Here is a 27,687-nt window from a genome sequence, read left to right on the forward strand (position 1 = left end):
AGAACGCAGAAGGCCTTACATGGTGCAAAAAGAATTTTATGCTAGGCTTCGGGGTATGTTTACATTTGGTAGAAATGGCGAGACCCTGGAACATGTTATCTCGGACTAAAGGGATCATTGTATTTCTTAGCATAGTTGAAATGCAGTTGCTTTTGGAAACAGGAGGGCCCATAGCTGAAGGGTTTCTCATAGTGCATGTGTGAAAATGGAGCACTTGAACAGTCTCCATAGTAGGCCATGCCTTGAGCGGTTTTGGCACAGATAAAATTAATTCTGTCTCCACTCAGCCTGATTTTAGGTTGTTCAAGCAGATGGTAACTAGACCATGTTAGGACCTAGCTCCTGAATTTTAACTTTGGAAATGAATGAATGAGTAATGGTCTTTCTCTGGAGCTAAGAAATACTCCTGTGGTATCTGTCATTCATTCTGACCCTCTGGTCCCCGAGAAAGGTCAATGGCTTTGTTACCCAGAGAAAGAATAAACAAGGGTGCATGCTTCCAGGTGCTTCCTGGAACCGGACCCCCCCCCCCTTCCTTCCTGAATGTGGTGAATGACTTAGTTGCCTGTGTTAGAAGTCACCCCTGCACCCCAAAACTGAGAACCCATCAAGAGCAGAGAGACTTTCAAAAGTTAGGTGTTTGCTGGAGCTCTGGGTCATACAATTTTTGGATCGTGCACAAACAAAGAACCAAATGTGGTGTAGAATCCATTTGATCTGGGGGAAACTGGAACAGAATAGTGGAAAAGAAACTCAAAAACCGAATAGGGAGTAAAAATGGAAGTGTATAATACCCTGGGACCGAAAGTCTTTTCAGCTTTTACTTGAAAGGTTTTCAAAAAATGTCCCAACCAAAATATAGCTGAAAGCTCTTCAAATACATTCTGAGTCATCTTCACAAATCCCAGTCCTTTCTTTCAGAGAATGTGGATTAAAATCTGTTTGTTTCATGTCCTGCTGCCATGGAAAGGAAGCATAACAGATAGATCGGAAGCCGATCAAGAAGTCAGAAATAAGGCCTATGGATCAACCCACAAACGCATGAGCGCGCGCACACACACACATGACATGCACGTGCGTGTGTGCCAAAGACCCTGTCTGTGCCCAGAGAACCCTGACTGACTTTATTTGTGTTGATCCGGGATAGGTGAAGACGGGAAGGCCAAGCTAAGGTAGCCAAGTTGGGTCTGACTGCAGCTGGAGTAGACCTTGCTTGAGTTGAGTAGTATGCCTGGAAGAGATAGCACTGCCAGAGAGTACCTCCTGTATCAAAGGAAACTGCTGGAACAAAAGCCAATAGGAGGAAGTGAGCTCCTATTGTGTGCACACATGGAGTTCCTCGGAGAGTGCCTGGTTCAGCATGCTTCCGATGCCTTCCAAAGCTGCCAAGGAAAGGCCCGGCCTGCACTCCCAGACCAGAGAGGGTGTCTCCCCCAGCCCGGGCTTAGCTGAAAGGAAGTGGGTGGGATGTGGAGCAAATCCACCCACATTCCCAGACTTCTAGAACCGTCAATTATAGACTGGATCTTGGAAACACCAGGCACAGTCACTAAGGTTTTCCTTTGTTGTTCCCGAGGCTGTGTGCAGGAAGTGAGGAGTGGGTACTTGGACGCAGTAACCTGCTCTCTTTATAGACTTGGCTTGTCGCTGAGGGTCCCTCGGCCATTTCCATGTGGTTGTCACCATCCAGGAGCGCCTCTGTGCAGGAGCCTGAGCTCTCTATTGAGGGTCAAACCACCAGATGAGGTCCTGTGGTTGGCTCAGGGGGGCTTCACTTTCTGGTCTCTTAGATGGTTGGTAAGGTAGGGCACCACCTCTCCTGCTACCTGACATCTGTAGAAATACCGTGTTCACCATGAGCATGTGATCTTGTAGGGCACAGTGTAAAGCTGGCACTTGTCCGGAACTACTGAAGACTAGCCGTTTTCAGTCCTGGAGGATGCTGGGGTGTAACAGAGGTGTAGGATTGTATGTTCCAGTTAATGTAATACATGAATCACCTCATTCTCTGGAGCCCATAGGGTAGGGCTTGGAGACACCTAATAGTTTTAAAAGAGCTTAGATTGAGAAGGACTTACTTTTTTCCTCCTTTATGTTGCCTGATTGACAGTTTGAGTACAGTTAAGCTTGGATCTGTGGGGATGCTACTATAACTGGCGTGCATGGTGGAGTCATTTTCCACTGACATCATCCTCTGAAAGCTCCTGAGAGAAGGAAAATGAAAGCAGAGGAGGAAGGAGAAGGAGGCCCTAGTGCCTCCCGTGGAGAACCCGCCATTTTGCCTGTTGACTCCACCTCCACCCCCAGGCTTGGCAGAAGCTCAGGCTTGCTGACCCAGTCAGGTCCCCCTCCCCTGAGTTCCCCAGGGGACTGTCTGCAGCTGTGGCCCATGAAATCCACGGACACTGTGTGTGGGGGTGAAAAATTGATTCAGTCACTATTTCTTGAATGCGCCAAGTTCCAGTGCAGTTGAAGTCGATGACTTTCAGTTTGCCCTGAAGGGTACAACAGTCTTGGTCCTTATTTTCTTATAAGATTCCATTTGGTGTTTCCCAGCTAGCAGTCCTGAGGTGGGCAGACAGCCTGTGCCAGATGCTTGCTGTTCAGGGTGCTGGGCCACAGAGATGCCCTTGCCCGGCCTCGAAGCTGTAAACACTGAGCAGAACAGTCAACCTCAAGGAGATGGGGGCGAGGTTAGAGGGGACAGGGCTCAGGGTGGGTGGCTGTCTCCTGGGCAGCAGATCAAAGGGCAGGTTACTCTTTCTGAGAGGAGAGAGTCTTGGCGGCTGTGCTGGGGGACAGTGAGCAAAGAAAGGGGGGAAAGGTGTCAAGATTACAGTCCTAATTAACATAGTCCTTCTAATTACTTGCTTCTGGGACATATCAAGTCTCATCTATAAACTAAAACTAACAGGCAATTGAGCATTAAGCCGTAAGCTCTGTTTCTCCCGGCTTGCTTGCTTCCTTCTTTCAGGGGAAAGCCACACAAATTAAGAGTTAAATTTGCCAGCAAATAAGGTAAGGAGAAACAAGACTGCTTTATGCCGTGTGGACAGGGCTGGGAGTGGCCATGTTTACCTCTGGCACATATCGCTGTTCTCATTACTGCTCTGCAAGACTGGGGAAAAGAACACAGGGAACTCGGGCCTGGATCCTAGCTGCTAGGCATGTACGAGTCTTCCATAGCAGGGCAAAACCTTGCAGAGCAACCCCATCCTTCCTCGTGGCCATGCTGTGGACAGGATTTTAGTCTCCCCCTGAGCTAGAAATGCCTGAGGGGGAAAAAAAACAACAACAAAAACGTCTCACATGACATTGAATAATGGTGGTTTCAAAACTCCTCCTCGTTTAGTCTAATTTACAGGGTGAGGTCATACGACGGCCTGGAAAATTCCAGCGTGATTTTTTTTTTATATTTAGTTTATTCACATAGTACCGGGCGTCAAAAAGTTTAAAAAAAACCAACTCATAAAGTATTTTCAGTTCATGGTTTCTTGCATTTCAAACACCATGACTTTTGTAGCTGTTCTGAGTAACACAGGCTACGGTGAGTCTGAAAGCAACAATGTGAAGGGCAGGAGACAGAAACAGACCAGAGCATGGTCACATAGTTGGATGGCTCAAAATGAGAGACCCTGAGGGAAAGGTGCATTCGGGGTGACTGCCTTAAGCCATGGAAGGTTGCAGGAAACTTGGAAACTCCGACTTTTTCATATATTCAGGTGCCTTTGTGACTTTTGTTCTGCAAGGGAGAGCAGCTGATAATGGGCCTTGTTTCTCATTGGCTTTGTAATCTCAGTTCTCTGCCCCTCGTATAATGGCCTGTTTGTTTTGAGGCTGGGGCACACTGGCCAAAGAATTAGACATTTGTTTCACGGTGCTTGTTTTGAAGAAATCAGTTCTGGGTACATCTTCTCACTGCTCATAAAAATAGAGGCTTATCCGGCAATTGGTGCCTTATAGGCTGGGGGAGGATTATGTATGTAAAGGAAAGGAATGTAACATATGATAAAACTTTATTTCAATCTAACTACTGAAGAAACTGAATTACACACCATTCATAAAGATGTACAGTTTCGTTAATTATGGTGACATACAGCAATTTGAGCTGGCCAAGGGTATATTATCTAAGAATGACCCTTAAGGAGCTCTTATTAATGAAGTGATAAGAATGATTTATAAGTGGTGTTAAGATATTTATATCTAAATGAATGTCAATGAGATGGCTGAGAAGTTTGGTCATGTTAGTAGGGTAAATATTTGTATCAGAATTATGGTCGATTTAAGACTTGATTTATTCTCCAGGCAAGCTCCTTATATGTTTTAATTTTATAAATGTTCAGTGGTAAACTTTGACTGAGTTTGGGGGCAGTTTCAACTCACACGGGAATTCTGATCACTTTCTGGTGGCTGTCTGCCTGGAAACTTGTTGTGAGATGTTCTTTGATGCCAAGCCTAAGTTTGAAGGGGAAAAGAATCTGGGATCACTTAGTGCTGTCTGTCGGGAGGGGGAAGGGAGGACCAGCCGGCGTTCATTTGCCAACTTTGGCACTGGCTCATCCAAGTCTCTCTCAAGAAACATCCTCATTGCCTATGAAATGGCTTAGGTGTCACTGGTGACACCATTTCTGGGTGTCTTCAAGACCCTACAGATAGAGTTTTTTTGTTTTTTTTTCTACAGGCGTGATATCTACTTAAGTCTCTTAATTTACGTCTTCCTTGGAGAAGAGCATTTGAGCTGAGTTTAGCTACACAGAATACATTTCTATTTTTACTTCCTTTTAGGAACAAAATTATTTTATAACTCTTTTGAATGTGTCTTGTTCTTTGTTGTTGTTGTTGTTGTTGGAGAGGACAGTTACCCTGAAATGGGTCCTGTGACATTGTGTTTTAGTGTTTCACATTCGATTCAAATGTGATTATTATTTTAGTTTCTGAGGTAAGATGAGGAAACACTCATTTCCCTCCACTGAAATGAATTTGGAAATCAGACCAAGCCCACAGCATCACCACCTTCTTTCATCTTGAAGCTAAATGACAACACGTAAGACCAAAAAGTATGAGACCACCCTTAAAGTGTCTGCTATGATCTAGGACTTCAACGTTTACTTTCAAAGACATTTTTTAAAAAAAGTATACTGCTGTCGGGGGCCCAAGAGATGGATGTTACATTACTGTCCTAGTATATGGACTAGAAAAGCAAAGCTTCTAACGCTGGACAGTTCACCCATCTGAACTGGCATAAGAACCAATCTAGTGCAAGTCTTGGATTTGAGTAGATGCCATCTGTCCAAGCTATTAACAGGACTCTTGCAGGGGGACATTTTCTGCATTGAGTAGCAAGAGCTGGGGAGCTCAGCAGTGTGAGATGTTAGCTACTGCTCTCTCTCTCTCTCTCTCTCTCTCTCTCCCTCCCTCCTTCCCTCCCTCCCTCCCTCCCTCCTTTTTATTAATTTCTCTTGCTGAATTTTTGACCCTGTGCAGAGAAAGACCTACTGTGCCTCCCAAGAAAGACACTTGAAGACAGGCCTCCCAAACGTGGTTTTCCTTCCTGCTGAAGGACACAGACCTTGGCTTTATGAGCTACTAACAGTCTGTTTTTAGCACAGAGCCAGGAGATTGTCCTAATACACTTAGTGCTGTTCCAAAAATAGCACGGGAGTGGGTGGATCATAAATCTGAATCACTTCTAGGGTCACAGTGGGACCCACCAGTGCTGGTAGTCTTGGGGAGAAAGTGTTGTCGAACCTCAAGAATTAAGCTAGCAGTTGGAATTCTTTACCACTGTGTCACAGTCCATCTGTTGAATGCCTATTGTCTGCCTGTGGAATTTAAGCAGATAGGCATGCTAGAAGCTTCCTTATTCACTGGGTAAAATCCTGTGTAAATATCAGCTGATAATATCCATGGTAATAATTATATGAAAAAAAAAATCTAAGTAATCGTGTGAGGAGAGCTCGAGGACGCCCAGCGTGCTCCTTTGAAACGACGACTCACTAAAAGACGACGACTCGCTAAAAACCGATGACTCTCTAAAAGACGACAGGGTGGTGTGCTTGCTCCATTCTCTTTAAGAGGGAGAAGCTTCGGGATTCGTGTCATGTTCACAATGTTAGAATCTTGAAAGATGTCTGTCCTCTGAAAGATGTCTGTCCCCTGAAAAATATCTGTTCCCTTGCAAGGGTATGCTACTTCGATCTTGAAAATTCTGTGTTGTCATTTGACCCTACTGTGCTGTCAAGCCGGGGTGGACGCTGCAGGCCAGAGTTGCTGGGGTTTTGAGAGATGGTGCTCCACTGTGGACTCTGGCCTCCTGCATATTGATTGAATATACCCATAGAACAGAAGCACTTGTACATGTGTTCCAACCTAAGGCGTCATGGTTAGGACGGTGGTAGTGTTGCTATTAAAGCAACTTAGGACTGTAGATTCTTTGTTTAGTTCATTTATTAAACAGCTTTAAGAAAGAAGACAGACAGACAGACAAATAGAGGGAATTAATTAACCATGTCATTTACTCCACATTTTAAATCACATTTTGGTTTATTAGTATTATTTTTTACTTTAAATCTTTCTATAGTATTCGAATCTATAGACTAGTCGATTGATCTTCCTATAAATTTTATCTTCCCAAATAAGTTTACCTAAATCTAGACAATACTGAGTCAAAAACTAAAACAACAGTTTTCAGCCACTCTCTCACCACATGCTGTAAGGTTACTCCTGTCTTTGCCATGGGACAGCCTTGTTCTTGTCTGGTGTCTCTATGTGCCACGGGAAATAATATCTCTTGGCAGCAACTCCTGGTATTTATGACTCCCCAGTTTAGCGTGGAATTATTTATTTTTTCCCTTAACAACTTATTCTTCATAATATTTTGTAGTTGGGGTTGAGGCTCTTGTACTTGGCTCAATAGCTGAATTGGCTGAAGCACACCAAACAGTGGTTACAGGTCCTCGATAGCCCAGACTCAGGATTCACCACCCATCTCCAAACCGTGGACTACCGGTCCCCAAAGAGACCACACAGTAGCACAGTGTCTCTGTGTAAACCCTGAAAGATCAGAAGTTGTATATTAGTCATCACTATGAAAATAATAGAATCAAAGTAAGACCCTTCTTAGAGCCCCTCTTTCCCTTCTAAAGTCTTATGGGATCAAAGGGAGTAACAGGCTTGCAGAGCAGAACCTTCATGACATGTTCCCACTGCCACTTACAGTGTCTTAGTGGATAATTTTATATTAGTTATGTTTTATTATTAGAAACAATAATAAGCAGTTATAATTTAACATTTTATGCCAAGCCTATGAAAAGTGTTATGCAAATTTCACTATTATTAGAAAGCTACAATTTGCAAGCCATTGGCTTCTTTTATTTGATCTCTTAAACATTGGCTACCCCCCACCACAACCCACTTACTGTGACTCTGAATTATCCAAATTATCATTACATTGTTTAAATACTAAACTGTATTTTACCTCATGACTTTTGCCTTCACTAACACATAATTTCTGATACTCAGTTTGGACAGCAGACCGTGATATTTAATATGCCTATCGTGATGTCTAAGCGAGCATGGCTCTCAACAATAGAACCGGATCCAGGCTTAGTGAGATCATATTTTCACTATTTCTCCACCTTATTTCATTTGAGAATGTTCTGAAGTTCTGGGAGGTGCATCCACATTACAAAAATGACCATCCCCTGAGCCTAGTAATATTTGACCTAATGTTCACTTTAGAAATGAGAAAATTACATGTTTTGTAAACTTAAAGGCCCGAGGGGAATTTGTAGGATTTTTTTTTTTTTTAGTTTAGATTCTTTATATTTCAGTTTATTCATCTTCATCCAGAAAAAAAAGGTATTTAAAATCATATAGTAAGTATTTGGAACAGCCATTCTACATGGTTAGGAAATCCACTTTTAAATTTTTAATAATGCTGTCCTTATACTTCCAATATATTGAGACCATATTTGTTTCAACAGTTCTTGTGCCTTAATATTAAATCAGTCGGTTCAAATTGTTTACTTTTATACATTCTGCTGTGGTTATAACCTGGATTCTAGTTTTCTGATTTCTAATTTCTGACTTTTTGACTTGAGGATATGCTCTATTTTTAATCCGTTACATATCTTGAGCACTTTTGTTTTCATACAAAATGATGTGATTGGCTATTTAGCAATGGTGATTGCATTTCTCCCTTAAAGCGTAGACATTTTGTTATTGGCTTCTACTGTTTTGTGTCATCAGAGAGAAACTGGAAACTGTTCATTTGTGGTTAATTTGGGGACAGAGGAGTTCAATAATTTATAGATCTTCCATTGTCCTGCCTCATGATTGCTAGAGAGTGCGGACCCCTGAGCTGTGCCTGGGAGTCGCCAAGACGTATGTACTCCTGTATCTCTTGGTATCTACATTCTCCCATCTTCCTCGAATCGCTGCTTGGATTTAATTTGTTCTATTATTCCATTATTTTTCATGCATGAACATTTAATAGTTTCTGATGGGGTCTTTGTCTCCTGACTTCCATATTCGTCTATGGCTCTTGGATTATTTTAATCTCTTCCTTTTTTTTTTTTTAATGCTCTGTGGTCCATAACTTTATGTATCTCCATCTCATGGATTCTACTTTGAACATTGACAGTGCATTTTATCAAGTTCACTTTAGTTCTCCAGTCAAAAAGTCAGTGGCCTCCCCTTCTTTACGGTATGTCAAGGGAGCCCCAGGCTTGCTCGGCTCTTTCTTTCCTTTGCAACCCCTCTTCTCTTCCTTTTATCTCTTTGGACTTCAGCTTTCTTGATCTTCATTGAAAATGAAAACTATGTAGCAACATGACTGTTTCTTAAGTTTTACTTTTGAAACAACAAACCCTGCGCCATCCTCTCAGTCCTCTGGTGCCGGCATGTCCAGCTCAGTCCTTCCAGAGCTTGCTAGCTGTTTGTTTCTGTGTATTCACTCCTGCTGAATGAAAAGAGACGTGCCCAGGCCTGCCTCCCCTGGATTCAAGCCAGGGCACCACCTCTTACATCTCCCCATAAGCATTGAGTAGATCCCCTGATGTGATTTGATGCAGTTCAGTAATGCAGCAGCCTCAGACAGCACTGTGGTCCCATGGGTGTCTCCAGCAGGCCTTACTGAGTTTCCTATTGTCGAGGTAACTTCACTAGCATGCCTGGCAGGAGGCTCGGCCCCACCTCCTTCCCGTTGCTTCTTCCACTTGGAGGGGATACCCTTAGGCTGTCAGCTCTCGGTTTGCCTTTGCTGCTGGAAAAAGCTGAGGGATTGGCCTCAGTCGTGACCAGTAGAAGCACGGAGACTTCAAGACATGTGCTGGTTCCTAATAAAACTTAACATTTTCTTTGAACTGGAGACTCTGTGGGGCCAGGTAAGTCTACTTAGCATTCAAGCAGACTTCAGCTGTAATCAGAAGCCCAGAATTTCAACAGTAAACATTGGCTTTTGTATAATTTGTATTCACTTGCAATAATTTTGATTCTCAGTGGGACATGTGTGCCCATTTTCAACAGAGGGTCCTATCTCCCTCCCCATCCCTTGGTTATATCTGTAGTCAAATCAGGTGGGGAATTACTGGGGCAGAGCATACATTTGGTTCACAAGTTAACTCACTCTTGGTATTTTCTAATTTTCAAAGGAATGCTTGTTGAATCGAACATTGTTTCTCCACACAGAGCTCTGTTATCTTTCTTTCTAAGTCCTTATATATACTAAGATCTTGTTCAGGGAACTTCAAATTGAAGGTTGGAGTGAGAGGGTTCAGCGGCTAAAGGGTTTGCATGCAAGCCTATCAGCCTGAGTTCAATCCCTGGCCTCACAGTGAAAGCAAGAATGCACTCCTCAGAGCTGTGCTGTGACCCCATGTGCATACGGTACAGGTGCACATATGTACACCAGTCAGTGTACACACATAATACAGGTGCGCTTATGCACACCCGTGTACACACATAATACATTTTACAGATCTAAGAAGTTTCTAGTTGATTCCATTGACTTACGTGTCTCTTCCTTCAGCACTAATCAAGTGTGGCTCTCACTATCTTAAATAACACCCTCATGTTCTAAGATCTCTCCCATGTACTGTGACTACTTTTTTTTTTTAAAAAAAAGAATTCTCCGTTTAATTCTGTTTCTTCTTTCAGACAAATACCAAACTAAGCATACTGACACCAGCCTTCCCTAACACTGAAACAACCATGGAGATTTTAACAAAATTGAATTGAGCCTATAACTTGGATTAATAACTAAGATTTTAATTATTTTTTTATTTATGTGTATGCTGGTATGTCTGTGTAAGTGCGTGCCACCCATATGTGTTTGAGTACCAGCAAAGGCCAAAGAGGGGCCTTGATACCCTGGAACTGGAGTTGTGAGGCTTCCAGATTAGGTGCCAGGAGCCCAAATCAGGTTGTCAGCGAGAGAAGCAGATGCCCTCGACTGCCGAGCCATTTCTCCATTTTAAATAAAATGATAAAGTTGGAGAAAGAGATCAGGAGAAAAGAATTTGCCTGGTATATGCAAGCCGCTCGGTTTGGTCCCTAGCACAGAGACATTAAAAAATCAACAAATCCTTTATTAGCGTGGGATTTGAGCCCCTCAGCTCCAGGGGGAAATGGAACAAGAGCAGACTGGAGAGAGAGCTAATGGACACCTGTATGGGATTTATTCAAATATCACTTCACATCTGAAGTAAAACTCACTCTTGCTTATGCCTGTCCAGTATGTTCCTCAGCTAGAATTATTCCCAGGCCTTTTATGTTTATAAAGCTACATAATTAAATATTTTATTATATATTCTACCTGATCACTGGTAGAAACTGCTTGTTGCCTTTGAACTTCATTCAATAATCTCATTTCCAGCCATCCGACTGAGCCCACTCTTTCCACGTGAGGATTAAATTAAATTTTCTTGGGTTTTCTGAGTCTATAATCAGATCATGTTCAGATGAAAACTTGTCCCTTTTTGTCCAATAGCTGTGTCATATAGTCCCATTACATATTAATTTCTCAGCGCTTGGCTTTTAGAAATTTGTAAGCAGCTTGTATTTTATGTTGTAGAGTGGTTACAAGTGTCCCCAAGAGACTTTTAATAAGTCATAGAGACCAGCATCAGATTTTTTTATCTTGCTAAAATCTATTTAAACACTACATATTTATAAGTTTTTTTAATGTTATCAATGAAGTTTCTATTAGTACACTTAAGATCGGTTACATGTAAAGTCTGTGTTTTAAAGAAAATTTGTGATATACACCTAAAAAGATGAATAATCCTTTTCTTGTTGTGATTCATTTCTCCATTCGTCCATCCATCCGTCTGTCCACCCACCCATCCGTCCATCAATCTTACATCTTACATTTCCTTAGTCTACCCCTGTTAGGAATGTGTAGTTGGGTTTGCAAAATGTTTGTCTCAAATTGTTCATAGTTGAAAAATGTTGCCAAGCAAAAACATACATTCTCATGAAACTCTGATTGTTCCAGTTAATACGAATACGTTAGAAACACCAGTGACAGAAAACTTAAAGCATTCTTATTCATCGCTGCCATTCACGTTTTGGAGGCCTGGCTTCGTGGGGCCTCAGAGTGTCCCATTTGAAGACACTTTGGCATTATTCATAGAGAATATTTAAGGAAGTTTCAAGTTTAATAATTTTCTTCCTAAATTTTTTTTATCCTTATAGAATAGTGACATACAGCAGTCTCTTGAGACATGGCATTAGCATGTATACTGGTTCCTAGAAATGATCAGAAGATTGTTTTCTGGAAACTTACATTTGAGAAAATTTGTTAGATTTTTCTTGGGAATTGTCAGCTAATTTTTTCTAGACATGTCCAATTTTAATTATTTAAGGCTGCTAAGAAGCATTTAGATATTTAGTTACAACATTTATAAGACTGACATGTGCTGGTTAAACTTTTGTCAGCTTAACACCAACATCCACTCGTCTGGGAAGCTGGAGTCCCACTTACAGAATTGTTTTCAGCAAATTGGCCTGTGGACGTGTCTGTGGCCCAGCCCACTGTGGGCGGTACCGTCCCTAGGTGGGTGGGCCTGGGCTGTATAAGATAGCAAGCCAGTAAGCAGCATTCCTCTATGGCTTCTGCTTCAGTTCCTGCCTCTAGGCTCCTGCCCTGAGTCCCCGTCCTGGATTCCCTCCATGCTGGACTGGAGCATGTAAGTCTAATCTAGCCTTCCTTCTCTGAATTGCTTGTGCTTGTGGTGTTTATTACATCAATAGAGAAGCAAGCTAGAACAAAACATTTCCAAATTTGATAATAATTATGATTTTTCTTTGTGGAAATAAACCGTAATTCACTGAATTTCAGATACAGACGGAAGGATTTAGTTATAGTGATTGGAAGGAAGAAAAGCGGTTAGCAACATTCTGAAGCTAGACCAAAAAGATTTTGCTTGTAAAAGTTTCAGTGAAGCAAAATCAGTTCTAGTTACTGTAGCTTTGAAACGTGTTTCCAGAACACTTTTTAAAAAAAATCTAAACATTTAATTTGAACTTCCTTTTTGACATTTTTCTTTCCATGTGCCCTCTCCTTTATTTTTGACTCTTAAGATTGTAGGATTACTTGGTCCTCTACAATTCTCAATCTCCTTTTAATTTACGGTATTGTGTTCAGACAGTGTAAGTTTTCGAGAGAGATAAAACTATGTGATGGGTGTTTTGGAAGCAGTCGTGCCTCTTCTGAGACGCGCAATTACAACGGACAGCCACAACACACTGCTCTGCCGTGGCTTACACAGCCGATTTCCTTATTTTTCAGTAAATAAATGAGTGCATGGGTTTCCCAGCTGAGGTGGTGGCAGTGATGTCAGAGTGTTCTGAGCCTTGCAGGCTCTGGGCTCAGAAGCAGCATCATTAGCTGCTCTGAGGAGGGCTAGAGAGTCAGACGGATTATTAGCTATAATGAACCCTGGCTTCTGCTCGAGGCTTAGCAAAGAATCTCCCCACGGGTCACAGGCATCTCCCTGGAGATCCGCCCCTCTCTAAGAGGCAAGAAACACAGTTGCTAGCGTGTCCTAGGTAGAAGGAGCCTGATGTAGCTTGCTGATCAGTATTTCTCTAGTGTCTCCTCTAGCAGCATCCACATAGCAGCAGAGAGAGGCTCTGATCTCTTCAGGGCTGGAAGGGTTAACAAGCCTCCTTGTTTATTTTCAAAGGCTCTTAGATCTTACTTTGTGCTATACCACTGGCTATGGTGTTCTCGAAGATAGATACATTTTAAGTTACTCGCCACTTAAGTATTTCACTTTCTCTTGGGCTACCAACCACTTGCAGTCCAGCCATGTTCCTGGGGGCTGGAATGTTTACACTTGGCTTCGTGGCTGCCTGATCTGGGCCTGGCAACAGGTACTTTGCCTAGGCTGACCACTTGTGTGTGGGTAAACTGAGGCTGAGAAGGCAGTTGAGACTTGCTCCGGATCTCTCTGTTGGCTTGTAATGTACACAAGTTAAGACTCTGCTCTTTGAACTCTCAGCTCTGTTCTTTGAACTCTCAGCTCTGTCCGTTTTTCTGAAAAACAGACAAACTCCTCCCAGAGGGGGCAATCTCTAAGCAAGGAAGAGCCTCTCCTTTCTGCACTCTGGAGGAAGAAATGCTGGCCACCTTCTCTCTCTGGAACTTAACGAGCCTTCTACCTAATGAGCTGTGTGCTTGGGGTGGAGGAAGAGGGCGGCTGAGTCAGTGCTCACCATCCACACAGACACACACATTCCAAGGACTCCTTGTTTGGAAGGCAGGGAAGGGAGAGCAGGGAGAGCGGTGAATCCTTACAGTGGACTAGCCTGGGGTCATAGACGTGCCTTATCTGATTGGTTTAAAAACAAAAAGAACTATAATTTGCAAAAGTTTGGAATGTTTGCCGGCTGAGTGAGGAGGCCCAGTGACAGCGGCTGGCAGCGATGAGCTGGTAGATAGGCTTACAGAGTATTTGTAACTGATGAGTCATTCTTACTGGAAAAGTGGGAACCGCAGAGACTTCCTTCCATTCCTGCTGCAGGGCTGATCGGTGACCTAAACCAACGTTCCCATCAGCGGTGCTGCAGGCTCTCTGCCATGGCTCCAGATGCAGCAGTACCTTGTCCTGGTGTTCTTTAAGTCTTCCAGACACTTCCATGGATGGGCCCATGTAGTGCTCAGCTCTCATCTAGTTAAGTCTCAATATATGTCCAGAGCTTGTGGTTGCATCTCTTAATTCTGTGAACTGAATTAAGCACTGCCTTTCTTTTTTGCTGGGTAGGGAGTGGGGTGGATTCAAGACAGGATTTCTCTGTGTAGCCCTGGCTGTCCTGGAACTCACTCTGTAGACCAGGCTGGCCTTGAACTCAGAAATCCGCCTGCCTCTGCCTCCCAAGTGCTGGGACTAAAGGCGTGTGCCACCACCGCCCGGCCCAAGCAGTGCCTTTCTTATCAGAGGCATCCTCCTGTAAAGTGTGAGCAAGGTGATTTGATCCCCACCAAGAAGACACTTTTCAGTAAGTGAAATGCCATTATGTACACACACACACACACACACACACACACACACACGCATGCACACGCACACGGGAGCCCTATTGTAATCATGACTATTGCTTCACATTCTACTGCTCGTTAAAAATGGTCAGTACCAGCAAAGTTGCACTTTAAAAACAATAGAGTAAATGCATGCTCAAGTTTCCCTTCATACATGGCCAATGACCAAGACAGGACAGAAGTAAACCATCTTGGTTTTTGGAATATGCCAGACACATATCCAAAGCACTTCACTACCTAGCGATACAGTAATCTGGATATCAAAGAATTGTTCAGATCCATATTCTCTCTCCCCTAATTCTCCTCCCTCTCTCCAGCCTCTCTCATTCTCTCTCTCCTCTCTCTCCCTCCCTCCCTCCCCCATGTCTCTCCTTCCCTCCCTCTGTCAGGTTTGGTTTGATTCTCAGCCATTGGTTCTCTTGAGAAAGAGGTCAGACCAGTTTGAGTAGCAAGCAGGCTTAGAAGAGCAATTGAAGTATGCACATGGGAACATGGATGATAAAATCATTTCAGAAGATAATGAACAAGTGACTTGAGAGTTTGTCTTCAGGGTGGTATCACAGGTTATGCCGGGTTATTAATTTCCCAGCTCAGCAGTGTGTCTCTTTAAAAAAAAAAATCTTAAAGGAAATGAATATGTTTTTTTTTTAAAGAAATGCAATGCTCTGGGTTGGGGGGAATACCAAGGCTGGATGCAGTCCACTGGCCAGTAGACCTGGAAACCAAAATGCTTGCACCTGGGTACAAAGTGTGTATTGGAAAATGGGGAATTCAGATAGTTGTGCCGAGAGCAGTAGAGTGGAGTCTACTGGGTTCCTGGTTCCCAGACAGAACCCTAATGCTCACAACTAGATGTTTGTTGCAATGGATGTGAATGTGAATAACAGGCACAGCGTTGTGGGGTGCCCTCCTCAGCCTTGGCACTTTCACCCTCCATAGAAAGATTTAGGAGACTCTGGACCTGTTCCTCAGTTTCCCCTTCCATAAAATGGGAAGAAGACTGTTCGGTACCCAGATGTGACTGGTGACCAGGGCTAGAAACAGCCCCATAGCACAGCTGCTTCCTTTCTCTCTGGTTCTCGGTGGCAAACTGTTGGCCCATGGTTACCATGGTGACACAGCACTGGGTGAAGTTGCTTAGAAATGATGACAAGTGGTGGTGGCAGGAGAGCAGAGCTGGGTGATGATTAGCCTCCGTGGAGAAGCCACAAAAGGAGCTGAGCCCAAGAAAAGGAGACAGAGGTGCCCACTGCAAGGTGCCCACTGCCGGCGTTCCCTCCACCCCACAGCGAACACTGATGTCATCTTGTAGTGACTACATGTGTCCGGGCTTCTCCATTATAGATTATACATAATTGCCTGGGTCATTTTATTCCTCAGAGTTCGGACTTTAAACACAGTAATACTGGTTGTTGATTTCAGTATCCGACAGTTCAGTTTCCTTTAAGATAAGACACATTGGTGATTCAAACCCACTTATGTAGCCCACTCACTCATTCTTGTGGCTCGAGTTACTCCATGTCAATGGCAGTTAAAAGAAGTGTGGCTGGAAATGGCACCCCCTCCCCACAAACACCCCCTTCTTCTAGAGTTATGTAAAATCTCTGGAAAGCAAAAATCTGTTTTTGAGCTGTTGTCAGTAGCTCCTGAACTCCTGGGTCCTGCTTTTTGTGTTCAAACCTTGGGCGTGGGGAAGACTTGCTCTGCTCAGCACTCATAGAGTATCATCATGTGTGGGTCACAGGTCTGCCTGTGCCAGCACCTACATGCCTCAATCGAGTAGGTTTCTGTCTTTCTAAGGTGGTAGAAACCCATGGAACTTTACTTCCCAGTGTGACATGTCTGGTTCTGTCCTGGGATTGCTGTGTCCTGTACAAGTAGTGAAGGTTGGTCAGAAGTGGAGAGAGGCCAAGAGCTGGAATGTTCTCAGCATGATGTCCTCGCCTTCGAAAGCACACTTTTTGGCCCCGCCTCACAGGAGGCCACTGTCTGAGGTATCCTCAGGGATGTGCCAGTACTGGGGCAATAGTTATTCTGAGCTGCCGCCCAGCTTGCTAGAAAAAGACAAACCAAAGAGGGAGGCCAGTGGAGCGCCATCTTTTAAGGACATCTTCATAGTCTCTCAGGCTCAACAGCCTTTTCCACAGACAGCCCAAGGCACTAACACCACCACCCTCCTGCAGGTCCGCACCTGCAACAGGGCCTTCCTCTCCACATGGAAGTCTGAGGTGGCTGCCGCTCAGACCTGGCTTAGAAACAGCTCGGATTCTGAGGTTTGTTGGTGGGAGGAAAACTGGAGGAAGGATAATTCAGCCATTGAGGTACTGTGTCCCCCAAGCAGCTGAGGCTCGTGCCGACTGACTGCTCAGTCCTCTCAGCTCCCTTCCGCCCTGCCCCTCCTTGCCTTCCGGGTGCCAGAGGATGGCACCACTGCCTCCACTCCCTCCAGACCCCCAAGTCTGCACTCTGCAAATGTCCCCCTTCCCGTGACATATGCTCCCATTAGATCCCATGGCTCAAAGGGCCTGCTAATGAATCTAGGTCAAACAAGTCGAGTTGATAAGATTTTCACAAGAGTCCCTAAAAATACATCTCTCCTTAAATCAGCCTTGCCAGTCGCTGAACAGCCACAGAACTTGAAGGACAGAAGTGGCTTTAGAAAGTGCCAAGCCCCCTCCCTCTTAAAGCTTAGAAGCTGGATTCCTGGGGAGCAGAAATAATAGCAAGAACAACAGGGGCTGAGGACTATTTCAAGTCCCATCCTGAAGATGGAACAAAGCGGCAGACTGAGCTCTGGAGCCTGTCCAGCCATTTGTTCCCCATTCATGTGCTCACTCCTCATTCAGCAGGGATTTGTCCAGTGTTTGCTATGTTCCAAGTTAGGTGTTTTGCTAGATACCAGGGGATATACAACAGGCCCCGTCCCTTTCTTACAGGCATCACATTCTGACTGTAGAAGAAGTATATGAGCATTGATCACATTCCAACTGTGAATGAGCATTGAATCCTGACCAAGGCCTTGGAGGAAGAGGGCAGGGCGAGCCAGCATGAGCAGGGAGCACTGGTGCAATATTACAGCGGAAGAGGGTGACCTCCAAGGCGTGACTGTCTGGGAGAGTGTTCCCAGCAGAAGGATGCAGGAGGTCAAAGTGTGGAGGCAGGATGGGCTGGTCACCCAAGGACCAGATGAAGGCCAGAATGGCTGGGAGAAGGAGTGAAGAAGAGAGACTAGCAGAGAAGCCGTGGGACCAATCACAAAGGCTGTTGCCGACTGTTGGTCACAGAAGGCATGGCACCAACCATGAAGGCCATTGTTGACTATGTCAAGACTCTTTCACTGTCAAGTGTAGGTGGGCATAGGGCCGATCTGCTTACATTTCTGACTAGATTCCTTTGTGCTAATTGTTTGAAGGGAAGTAGGGATGAGGTGAGAAGTAGGGGTGAGGTGAGAAGTAGGGGTGAGATGGGAAGTAGGGGTGAGGTGAGAAGTAGGGGTGAGATGGGAAGTAGGGGTGAGGTGAGAAGTAGGGGTGAGGTGGGAAGTAGGGAAGAGGTGGGAAGTAGGGGTGAGGATGGGAAGTAGGGGTGAGGATGGGAAGTAGGAATGAGATGGGAAGTAGAGGTGAGGATGGGAAGTAGGAGTGAGATGGGAAGTAGGGGTGAGGTGAGAAGTAGGGATGAGGTGAGAAGTAGGGATGAGGTGGGAAGTAGGGGTGAGGTGGGAAATAGGGGTGAGGTGGGAAGTGGAGGTAAGGATGGGAAGTAGGGGTGAGGTGGGAAGTAGGGATGAGGTGGGAAGTAGGGGTAAGGATGGGAAGTAGGGGTGAGGTGGGAAGTAGGGATGAGGTGGGAAGTGGAGGTAAAGATGGGAAGTAACCTGAATAGATGTCTCGAGAGCCTATACTGGGAATAAACACAGAAATAAAGGTGGTTTGAGAAGCACAGAAGATAGAAAGCCACCAGATCCCTAGTCTCTTAGGAAGGGTCTTCTGTGTTGTCCACCTGTGTGTTGTATGCAGGGTGTCTGAGGGAAGAAGAGAAGGACGAAGGAGAAAGACAGGAGCAGAGAGAATGGGTCTCTGGGAGACATCGCTGTCTGGAGCTATAGAAATTGCCTGAGTTTAAAGCCATAAAACTGAACAGAGGAGTGCTTAGCAGAGGCCTGGAAGGTACTGCAGGTGCTTCTGTACCAACCCTTCCAGCTCCCACATGCCGCCGCCACCACCTCCTCCTCCAAAGAGCACAGGCCACTAGGCCTGAACTCTGTCATAGTTCTCATCAGTGTTACCTTCCACCTGAAAAGCCTTGTCGCAAACGATGCTCAGTAAACGTTTGTTCTAAGCTCTACCCTGGTCTTATCTCACCATTAAATATGCTAACCCCAGGTTGAGAGCTGTTGTCAGGGTTCTACGCCGCGCTTCCTCCAAGGCCGTCCGGCTCTTGGCTCTCACTAGTGACACCTGTGTGTGTTTCTTATCGCACCTTTTGAGCAGCCGTGCCGTGGGTAGAAGGAAAGCTGCTGACTCTTCTGTTTTCTGAGCACGTGTGATTGCAGTGTGCCGAGCCCTTGTCTAACCGTTCTTGTTCACGCCCAGTTCTGACGTCACTCACTGCTGTGGCTTGGCGTGTACACAGCCACACATATGCACATATGGAGATATTTATGGATTCCCAGGATGCCATACACAGTTTCTACAGGGGAGAATAGTCTCACCACCTACCTCAGCTGTTGCCTCCTGAACGCTAATCTCCCTCGGCCTTTGGACTCTCGGGTTGTGTACACGGCATCTGGAGACCCTTAACCTGTGTGTGCATCTCTCTTCTCATATCGTTGCTCTAAGCCAGCCAGGAACGGGTAAAGAAAGACACAAGACCAGAGTCTTCTATCCCGGCTGCCTCTCCATGGAAGCCTGTTGTCTAACACCCTTGATATTTCTGCCTCTGCTTTCCTTCCGTGCTGCGTTACTACCGACACCCTTGTTCTCGCTTTCGGGGACGTCCGAGGGCCCAGCCCCACCCCTCCCACGTGGTGGGTGGACAGCTGACCTGACTGAAGTGGCAGAGACAGCCAGCAGCTACCTAGAGCTGATTCTCCAGTTGTGTGGCTTCAGCTCACCCACTTTCTACCCCTGCGGAAGAATTGAGCAGCTTGTCTTTTCATCCCAGGAACCGAATGTCTTCTTTCCTCCTTCCTCCACGGGTCGTCTCTAGCTCACCAACTTCCACTCTTGCCCACCATCTTCCCAAGCTCCTTCCTGTTTTCTTCCTTCCAAACCCCCAAAAGAGGGGAGCGTAGGAAGGAGAGTTGGGGAGGCTACCCCCTCCTCTGTTTGCTCTCCTCATCCTCTGTTTACTCTGCGGAGCTGAGGCTCCAGAAACAGCTGCCCAAGGTCCCATCCAGCATAGGGGCAGAGCATGGGCGCCCCCCCCCCTGCAGTCCTGCTGTCTGTCTGTCCCGCTGTTCTGCTGTCCCTGTGCCCACTGGTACTCCACAGATGTGCCTGTGCTTTGGTTGGTCTTATCTGCACTCCACAGCCACAAAAACCGCCACCTAGAGAGTCGAGAAAATGTCTTCACTGCAAATCAGCTATCCACGCTTGCGCGTTGCTGTCCCTGCTGCAAATCAGCTATCCACGCTTGCGCATTGCTGTCCCTGCCGCAGCGGACATGAAGGCTGCCCTCTTCTTATCGGTCTGCCACTTCCTCCCTTCCTGCTGGATGGCTTTGAGACCCCCATGTTGATTTTTGCTTTTTCTGTGTGTCTGCCTTGCTCTTCTTCCGTAACGACTAAGAAGCTAAGTGAACTGTGCCCAGTCCCGTTCAGGTTGTCTTTAGTCTCCTAGAGATATACATAAGTCTGATTTGCCATTGCCCTCACTCGGGACCATGCATGTCTCTTAGCCATCCCGTGGCCTGAGATGCCATTTTGAGTAACTTGGATGTCACACCTCATGGCTGTGGCTTCCATCCCCCATTTCCAAATGGCCTCGACTTCTTGACCGTTGCTCTCCACCCGGAGCACAGCATCATGTCCTTCTGCCCACACAGAACACACGCTTTGTAGTTCTCTTTGCCTCATCTCTTTCCCGTTCCCACGGACCCCAAAAGGTTACTGCCTGCTGTCAGCCACCCATGATCTGTATGTGGTCTTTCTTGGCCAGCCATCACTACAGTAGGGTTTTCCCGTGGGTGTTTCCTTTCCTCTTCAACCATTGCTCCAGCCTTCGGACAATTCCCCACTTCTACAAGCTCTTCCAGGATGAGTGTTGAGAGGTGTGCTGCCCTAGGGAGTCTTCTCCAGGCAGAATCTCGTCATCCCCGTTACGGTATTGTTTGAGGTCCTTGGTGCTCACTATGCTGGCTCACTGTATCCAAGTACGCTTGGACATCCCAAGACCCCTGTCACTCTTCTCCGTGAGGACCACCCTTCCCAGAGGAAACTCAGAGCGTGACTCTGAAATTCACTGGATGTGAGTGAACAGGCTTTGATGTCTTGCACGACTCTATGAAGAACAGCCACGGTCACTCACGGCCACTACGTGTCCTGGCAGATAGTTTCATGATGTCAGACGTCCAGTCACAGCGATAGAAGCTGAGACCTCGACTCCGCTCTATCTCTTTACACCAATCTTTAGTTGTGGGACGTCTTAGTGTTATGAGTTGTTCAAGACGACAGCAGTTGTGCAAAAACGAAGCGTGCTCCTTAACTACTTGGGGATTTAATTCAGGCAGGTGCTTCGCACACACCTCCTGGTTCTCTCCAGGTTCCTCCTTTTAATACTGCAGGCAACCCTGAGCTTCCAGAAACACAGCTGCCAAGTCCCATCTGACATCAGCAAATCTTTGAAAAATTGTGCCACTGGCCAGGCCTGTGACAACCTCTTTCCTTGTGTATCATACTTATACCATATCCATGCAGATGGGAGTTTGTGACTCTAATACATATGTGCCTTCATAGCTTGAGTACCTACAGCTGTAGCAGTGCACTGATTGTTTTAAATGTATGTCTGTTGGCTTGATGAGGCATCCCTTCCATTTGTACTATGTCAAAGGGTAGCCCTAGCATGTGTAAGAGTGTGTACCTATCTAGCTTCTCTGTACCTACAATAGCCGACAGAAGCAGTTTAGGAGACAGTTCAGTCAGCTCATGGTTCCAGAGGCCTTTCTAGACATCTTGGTGGGAAGAGCATGGTGGATCTCTCAGTTAAGGAAGGCAAGAGTGTGTGACAGAGTCTGTTCAGATCGCAGCAGCCTTGGGAGCCAATTCAGAAATCCCACCGTCTCTCAAAAGAGCACCATCAGATGAGGAAAAGAACCATTAAAAACAAGCATATAATAGGGGACATGCAGAGCCGAGCCATACGAGCAGATAGAAGGAGTGGCCATCAGGCTGGCATCAAGAGGGACAGAGAAAAGGACAAGGGGCACCTGGGATGACACTTTGTTCACTGCAGACCGTGGCCAGGGAAGGAAAGGGGCATTCTAAGAGAGACGTGGGTCTCTATCACCCTGTCTAGCTGCAGCCATGGGCCGCCGGGAGGCAAGCTCCGTGCTGAATGTTATCTAATGTGGTTGCTTTCCTTCCAGTCGCAGCATCTCCTAGCTGAATTGTATTTGTATAGAAAACACAATGGAGAAAGTAATTTTTTATTTGAATACAATATGTGCTGAATATATTCTCCCTGGTTGTGGGTTTAGGAGTATATTTAGAATTTTTCTTTCTTCTAATTAAAGATGAGATTTCTGTCTCTGTGTGTTCCTGGAATTGGCTATGAAAGTAGAATGGAAATGTTCAAATATTAAAATGAACCCTGGATTTTTATGACTTTTTCACTTAGACTTTAAGACATGCCACACACAAGGAAAAATATTAGCTGAGAATCTTTTCCTTTACTGCCTTTGTCATAGATAATGGTGACCTATTGTGCGGCCTTGGTGTGTGTGTGTGTGCGTGTGTGCGTGCATGTGTGTGTGCGCACGTGTGTGTGCATGTGTGTGCGTGTGTGCATGCATGTGTGCGTGTGTGTGTGCATGTGTGTGTGTGCGCGTGCCTGTATGTGCAAGTGTGTGCGTGTGTGCATGCATGTGTGCGTGTGTGTGTGTGCATGTGTGTGTGTGTGCGTGCCTGTGTGTGCATGTGTGTGTGTGCGTGTGTGTGCGTGCATGTGTGTATGCATGCGTGTGTGTATGTGTGCGTGTGCATGTGTGTGCGTGTGTGCATGCATGTGTGCGTGTGTATATGTGTACATGTGTGTGTGCATGTGTGTGTGTGCGTGCCTGTGTGTGTGCATGTGTGTGTGTATGCGTGCATGTATATGCGTGCGTGCGTGTGCGTGCGTGTGTGTGCGTGTGTGTGTGCACGCGTGTGTATATGCGTGCGTGTGTGTGTGCGCGTGCGCGCGCGTGTGTGCGTGTGTGTGCGTGTGTGTGCATGTGTGTGTGCGTGTGTGAGTGTGTGTGCACGCGTGTGTATATGCGTGCGCGTGTGTGTGTGCGCGCATGTGTATATGCGTGCGTGTGTGTGTGTGCGTGTGCACGCGCGCGCGCGTGTGTATGTGTGCATGTGTGTGTGCGTGCGTGTATATGCGTGCGTGTGTGTGCGTGTGTGAGTGTGTGTGCACGCGTGTGTATATGCGTGCGTGTGTGTGTGCGCGCGCGCGCGCGTGTGTGCGTGTGTGTGTGTGCGTGTGTGAGTGTGTGTGCACGTGTGTGTATATGCGTGCGCGTGTGTGTGTGCGTGTGCACGCGCGCGCGCGTGTGTATGTGTGCATGTGTGTGTGCGTGCGTGTATATGCGTGCGTGTGTGTGCGTGCGTGCCTGTGTGTGTGCGTGTGTGTGTGCGTGTGTGTGCGTGTGTGTGTATATGCGTGTGTGTGTATATGCGTGCGTGTGTGTGTGTTTGCGCACGTGTGTATATGTGTGCGTGTGTGTGTGTGCGTGTGTGAGTGTGTGCGCACGTGTGTATATGTGTGCGTGTGTGTGTGTGTGCGCGCGCGTGTGTGTATATGCGTGCGTGTGTGTGTGTTTGCCTCCGTTCCTTCAGCAGTATATCAGAAAATGAGCTCAAAAGATTTGAGTAGCATCTGACATGGAGATGCCATTGACAGTCAGGCCTTGGTCCCATCTCAAGAATGGCTTGGAGTTGTTCAGAGGAGGAACCGTTAGAAGTTTCTGGAGCTCACATTATAGAAGGGACTCCATGGCTCATATGCTTCTTCTTAGAGAGAGTTCTTCATATATATGAAGAACTCATATCTATTACATATTATATATATATTATGTGTGCATGCCTATATTCACATATATGCATATACATATTTATTTAAATACGTATTTCATTGGCTTCCTAGACTGTTAAAGATACAGGATCTCTCCATCTGTCTTTGTGTGTCTCTGTGTGTGTATTTACTAACACAATTATACCCAATAACATGGTTTTCCGAAGCTCCTAGTGCTTTCTGGTGACCTTCCAACAAGCTAATGAGAAACCCTTGCCCCAGTTTATACAACTGCCTCATTCTTAAAAACATTAGTGGTACTAAGACAGCTTAGAAATTAAACTTAAATTTTAATGCAAATATCTCTTAAGAGTCTAAGTGAATATAGATCAGCTACCATAGAGAGAGCCTGGTAATATACTACTAATTATGTTGTGCTACAGGAGATATTTATGGACTAGGTGTTATCAACCCCTTGATTATCAAGCTCAAAAAGGTTCACACAATCTGGAGGGAAGACTGGGGCCAGGCTAGCGGAGTTGATTTTCATCCCTTGACTTTCAAAGCACCATTTTATAGATGCTTTTTAATAAGTCAGGAAGAAACTGAATTCAAGGAGTTTAGGAGAACAAATGGTTTGGAGATAACCATGCTCACCATCCTTCTGATTTCTGTGAAAAGCCCTGTGGGTTCTTTATTCCTTTCCTTTGACCACCGCTGTCTCTTGGTCCACCGAGCTGTCTGAGGGAAGCCTGCTTTGACATCCCTTCTCCAAGGCAGTGATTTCCGGACAGTATCACCCCCACTCCTCACAGTCAAGTGGCTCCCAGCCCTGGTGCTTCAGCTCCTGGCTCCTCCAGACTATCCTCCCATCCTTGCTGTGTCTGCACCTGATGGGCCGGAGGAGATGTGGATAATTCATTCATCAGTGCAGAGAGCTCACTGTGAGCTCATTTAAAGCAGTCTATACAAATAGAGGTGGGGATGCTCAAACATCAAGCTACCCCCGGGAAGGAAAGATCATTTTCTTTTAATGTATTTAAGTCATGTGCAGTGATAGAGCCTATAATTCTAGTTCTGGCAAACTGAGGCAGGGGAATTGCCAGAGTTCAAATTCCGTTTGGGCTATAGAGTGTATGTGAGGCTAGCCAAGGCTGTAAAGTAAGAGCCTATCTAAAAGAATATCCCTGCTTCCCATGGCCACCCATGAAAAGCCCAACTAGATGTCACATGGCCCAGTCCTCTGAGGGAGGCTGAGGCAGGAAAGCCAGTTCAAGCTCTAAGCTCGCCATTACTACACAGTGAATAGAGACCCCATCTCAAACCAAGAAACGAATGTGTATTTTAATTTTTTAAATGTTAAAACCCAAAGTTTGTAAAAAAAAAAAAAAAAGGGAACTAGGAAGTTGAAGGGACAAGAGCTCTTCACTGTAAGCACATGTATGCAAAATCACATTAAAGGCATCCTCTCCTCTGTGTTACTCAATGGCTAATGAGTCCTTGACTGCCTGACTCAGAAACCGGTTTGTTTTGCAAGGATCCTTCAATCAGTGCCCCAGGAGGTCTCATCTGGCCGACAGCTAAGGCAGCCTAGGTGACCAGGAGTGAACCAGGAAGGCTGTGCTGCGGCACAGAGCCATTTCCCTTAAGGCAGTCTTAAATTTTGATCAATCTCCACCTCAAGATTGGGCATGATGGATGTTTTTTTCCTCCAGAAATGTGCAAATTATCCACAAAGTGGGACACCTGGGGGGTCCTCAGCCTGGGCTTGTCTGAGGGTGTGGGATACCACCCACCCCCTTCTCTCCCACAGTGAAGGGCCAGGCATTCCAAGCTTACTGGCTGCATAATTTAGCAATTGTCATAGAGTCTCAGAAAGCAGCAAATTCTTTTATATAATCCAGAGTCCCAGCTCTCCAAAAAGGCTAGCACTTAGGAGAGTTTTAAATAAATTTTGAAAAATGGAAGTGCCATGTGAGGAAGGGACCCTAAAAATAGTTGACATTAGTGTGTAGAGTTGAATGGGAAAGGCCTCCTGAATTTCAAGAAATACTATAGAAAGCCATTTATCTTTGAACTTCGAGCGAGTCTTCCCTTTGAAGATAGGGAGCCTGGGTATTGGGCTTAGAAATGATGGGCAATGGGCGCGTGTGCTTTACGAAATAGCCCTTTCTCCTCGTTGACAACTGTGTCACCGGATGAAAGTCCTTTACAAAGCAAGCCTCCCACCAAGGCCTACATTTTCAAACCCCCTGAGGTGAGTTTGCTTGGCCCTCATCCCCCCAGAAGTCTCACCTGGAACGGAGCTCCTGGATGCTTTCGCTCCTCTAGTTTTGCTTTGTTCTGATTGGTCAGAAATGAAGTCACTGAGGCAGTTCTGTGTCTGCCCCGCTGTAGCTGCTTCCGTGGGAATCTGAGAATCCAGAGATCCTCTGGTAGCCTGAAACAGCCATCTTGGTTTCTTCAGCATCCAAGAGAAGCATTGAGCATACTGCAGAGCAGCGAGGAACGTTGGTGCAGCCAGCACCAGTCACTCCAGGAGGTTGGCCTGCCCTGAGCAGCCAGTGAAGGGTCTGGGCGGGGGCGGGGGTGGGGTAGGTTGGGGACCTAGCAGTCTGCATTGCTTCATAAGCTGCAAGGCTCAGGTCCTGCTCTTTCCCAATCACTGGGCTGAGAGCAGGCATCGAGATCGAGCTGTTCATCCCGGGTCAGCTGCCACCCTCAGTTTGCTTGACCCCCGCAGAATGAGTCAGGACTCCTGTTGGAATGCTCCTTTAGGTCATAGCCAAATGACCCAGTCCGAACCTTACTCCTGTAGCTTTGAACTTGGTGTGTATTAAAATGCGTGTTTCCTGAAGGAGGATCAGGAGTTCATTCAACAAACACTTATAGAGTGTTTTCTACAGAACAGGTAGTGCTGAATTCAAGGGATTGAGAAATAACAGTCAAGATGCTTTATACCCACAAAGCGAATTCTGTAAGGTTTCCACTGGAGTGGGGTGGATAAGTTAGTATTTGTGGTCTTATCAGTATTTATAGCTTTTCTGAGTTAAGAAGTAAAAGCACTTGTTTAAAAATAAATGGCCAGGCTTGATTGAGTTGAGGGCTGTGGTAGGTACGGGCCCCTGTCCCCTGTGCAGTCGTGCATCATCTGCTAGATTGTGCTGGGGCAGGTGATCCCACCCAGGTGCAGTTATGGCTTCTGTATGGCTTCCTTTTGTGGGGAGGGAAGAGACCCGAGAGTGGGCTCCATCAATGAGTGTCTAAGGAAGGACTCCCTTGTCACCTTGTCTTGAGACACTGTCCTCTTTGCAAGAGGCTTTCGGGGTTTGTATTCCTATAACCCAGTCGGTGGCAGCTGCCATGAAAATGAGGAAAGTAGTTAGTTGACTCACGGGGAATAGAAGGTCAGGGACACTGGTTCCTCATAGTGTGAAAGCATGGATGGTAAATTTTCATGTGCAATGTGTATTTAGATTTCATAGAGTTGACAGACTGATAAGGGTAGGGGACTCCTACACTCCACTTGGCCCAGTCACACTTGAACATCTTCCAGTAGCAGTACTGGGAGGGTCAATTTGAAACTGATGGTAAATGGAAGGATAAAGATTTAAATGTCGCCATGTAGCCACATGGAAGGGGCTCCCATCCTGGATGGCACAGCCAAACACACATCTGTTCTTCCAACTATGTGCAACCTATCAGATCCAGTGTTGAATTAGATCTGTGTGGGCACAGCCAGCCTGGTCCTGGGTAACAAGTTAAAACTTGGTCTTCTTCATCTTCTCTTGTCATTGCTCACCAGCTATGACGGCCTCACCTAGACCTAGCTCAAGCCTCTTTGTCTACCAACCTGGTCCCGCAGCTGCCTGCTTGTACCTGCTTGTGACAGTACCAGGAGATTGGGCCTTTCATAACTAGCGA

The 27,687-nt window shown here is 45.9% G+C and overlaps 1 protein-coding gene across 8 annotated transcripts in view; it reads left to right on the forward strand.

The window, feature by feature from the left end:
- The window catches only part of Mbnl2 (muscleblind like splicing regulator 2), a 160,478-nt gene that overhangs the window by 18,101 nt on the left and 114,690 nt on the right, over positions 1–27,687 (forward strand). Inside the window, exon 1 of one of the 8 annotated variants that reach the window (XM_031361151.1) lies at positions 12,110–12,191. The exons of 6 other annotated variants lie outside the window; for them this stretch is intronic. The gene's annotated coding sequence lies outside the window, so the exon portion shown is untranslated. Of the gene's footprint in view, positions 1–12,109; positions 12,192–27,687 lie in introns of those variants that run through there. One more of the 8 variants, XM_031361155.1, reaches the window with a different exon arrangement.

Source organism: Mastomys coucha, unplaced genomic scaffold (assembly GCF_008632895.1).
Source record: "Mastomys coucha isolate ucsf_1 unplaced genomic scaffold, UCSF_Mcou_1 pScaffold9, whole genome shotgun sequence".
NCBI lineage: Eukaryota > Metazoa > Chordata > Mammalia > Rodentia > Muridae > Mastomys > Mastomys coucha.